We start from the raw sequence: 3,284 nt of genomic DNA on the forward strand, positions 1-3,284 counted from the left end.
CCTATGAAGATAAATATCCAAATTGAGTATAAGTGCCAGCTTTTTCAGGTGAATGCACAGAGCATACTATTGCATTAATTCTCTATTGAAATGGTGGAGAAGCATCTTTACAGAGCACACACACACAGATAAAGACACACACACACACACACACACACACACAAAATTCAAAACTTCATCAGGATCTACTTCAGAGTATCCATGAACTCTGAAGTATCCATTGGAATTTCTGTTTAGAAACAGATACCAGATACTGCAAGATATCCAAAACTATTCAGCAAGTCTGAAATTTGTATCTTACCTGCTGTTGTCTGATGGATACTAAAGAATCACTCAGAATCACAGAAAAAAAACCTCCCTAACTCTCCATAGAATATTATTTTGGGCTAAAATAAAATGATGCAGAATTTTTATTAGTCTGTTTTTAGCTTTCTTTCTTAATTTGTTATTTTTAATAACCTAAGATGGCAATTTACTTAAATATAAACTATGCCCTGGGGGAATTAGACATTAACCACCATAAAAAGTTCTCTCTTCATCCTTAATTTCCCTTGGTATAAAGACCTGGTCAGTAGAAACGGCATGGTAAGCACCTAAGTTGACCTTGGATGGAGCAGGACCAAAAACCTTCTCAGGCTGGCTTAAGCAAAACTCCATAGCATCATTTTTATGCTTAGGTTTTGTATTTAATTAGTCAAGTTTTCATCCACATTGCCTATTTCTCTGCTGCACCCTGCCAAAAACACTCTTTGGCAGATGGTAAAATAATGAAATTGCTGGCTCTAAACTCCAAAATCTTGAAGATAATTAGAAGACTCGATACAGGTAACATTTATTAGTCATGAAGAGCTTGACAGCATGGTGAGTTTTCAACCCACACAATTTTGAGAGGAGAGGGAAAAAACGATGCTTTTTATTTTTGAACACTGATCAAATTATGCTTCTGCACAAGAAGAGAGAAATAAATGTTCTAAAGTTTAACTGGACAGCTTCTTCACAGCTGAAACAGGAAGAAGAAAGCCATCACTGAGTAACAAGGGCAAAGAAAACCTTTTGAAATGTTCATTTCTTATGGTTAAGCATGTTGTAAGTTCACTCAGAAGAAAAGAGCAACAAGAATGGTTTTGCTCATCATTAAGGTAGCTGTAAGGGCAATAAAACGTCCTCTGACTGTCAACAGCTTTTTTTCTTCACACAAATACCATTCTTGAACCAGAAAGGAACCCTCTTCGGAGGAGGCATTTGCTGGTTAGAGAAGTTTATGGTTTTAGGATTTGATCATTTGTTTCTTTTCATACCCATCTTTTTACATAAGTTTCCTCTGTGCATCCACAGCAAGAACAACTTAATACCCAGCAAAATTTAGATACTATTTATCAATTAGACACCTCTAGAGAAAGAAATAGCTAAACTCTAACATCAGGTATTAAGACCTAGAGAATTTAATTTAAAAATTTAAAAATAATAAATATAGTAAGAGACTGTACACTTTAGTAATAATAACAGTCCAAAATAAAACATCCAAAAAGATGGGAAGAAACAACCCATCAGTAGACATGAGGGGAACGAGTAGAGTTGTCTTGGGGCTCAGCCCACCTGCCTTGTGAGGTCTCTGCTCCTTGATATCCCTAAAACCTTAAACTTCTCTGGGGATTTCAAACAGAGTGTGTGATCTCTGGATTTACAGTTGTGTGTGTGCAAGCACCACACATAAAGGATCACACACCTTAGTTGTGATGTTTGCACACACACACACATACACACACATACATACACACAGCCATTGGGGACCATATGGGAAGCACCAGGGATCAAACTTGGGGTCTCATTCAGACTTGCAAGGCAGGTAATTTTTCCACTGACCCATCTGTGTCATTGGTTTATAGTATCTGTATAGCAAAACCATGATAGAATATGAGGAAAACAGCAGGATAATAACAACTGACATTTACTGGGTTTTTGTAAGTGTCAGAGCTGCTCTAATTGCTTTAGACACATGAACTTATTGATTTCATACACGTCAGTGAGGTAGATATGGCTATTTTATAGATGTGAGGCAAAGGCTTTAGTAGATTAACTTGCTTGTCTAAGGTTACAGCACTATTCATATAACTGAAAATCAACCCAGCCAATAGAATTTTAAAATTCTTGGTACTGATGTCTATCCTATATGACCTCATGCTAGAAAATAGTAAGAAAGTAAATATGAATTTATTATAAAGTATAAATAAACATCACAACGTTGGCAAAACCACTCATACCATTACAGAGGTATACTTGTGTTATAAGAGTGGGAGAGATTTGTTTAAATAAAACTGATGTTAACAAAAGACATAACAGCTTTCTGGATGAATAAAGTATGTCATGGGGTGACTAGAAAGGTGAAATAAATGGAAGAAAGAAAAGGAAGGATGGAAATAATTACATCAATGGAATGGTATAAATAGTGAAGCATGGTGGGAAAAATTCTTATGATTTTTATGGTAAGAGAGGTAGAAAATTTATATTTCAACCTTTCAGATGATAACCTTTGTTGAAATTAGGCACTTTGCGTGTGTCTGTGTATGATTGTTTGTGTGTGTATGGTTGGGGGTACTTTGTTGGGGGTAATTTGGGTACCCCAAATTCCTATTTTGAAGCCCTAAGCAGTAGCATGATGGTATCTGGATATTAATTAGGATCAGATTAATCCATTAGAATGAGAGCCTTATAATGAATTTAGTGCCCTCATAAAAGGAGACGCTGGAATGTTTTCCCTTCCTTCCTTTCCTCTATCCTTCCCTCCCTTTGTCTCTGTTTCTACCTATCGAATTCCCCTTCCCTCTGCTCCACAGAAGAATGAATCCTACCTTCTCTAAGCCAATAAGAGCACTCCGAACTATCCTTGATTATGTTGGCGCCCTGATTTTGGCTGACTCCCAGCACTCAAAACTGTAAGAAAGTAAGTTTCTATTGCTTGAATGTATAGCAGTCTGAGAAGACAGAGACATAACATGCATGTACATGTTTTATCAAAGTTTATTCAATCACTCAGTAAATATTGAGTCAATAAATATTTATTTATTGCATTCCTACTGTCAGTTTGGATCACTACACTTTAATTGAAAAACAAGCCTACTCTCAGATAGCTTGCATCCTCATGGTAGAAACAGAAAGATATGTAATTATTATTAATAAGTTTTAATAATGATTTTAAATAAAATTATCACTGTGATCACTGTACTCCCATTATTCATCGATTTGCTTGAGCGGGCCCAGTAGCATCTCCATTGTGAGACTTGTTG

Source organism: Sorex fumeus, unplaced genomic scaffold, assembly GCF_029834395.1.
Source record: "Sorex fumeus unplaced genomic scaffold, SorFum_2.1 ptg000094l, whole genome shotgun sequence".
NCBI classification, from domain to species: domain Eukaryota; kingdom Metazoa; phylum Chordata; class Mammalia; order Eulipotyphla; family Soricidae; genus Sorex; species Sorex fumeus.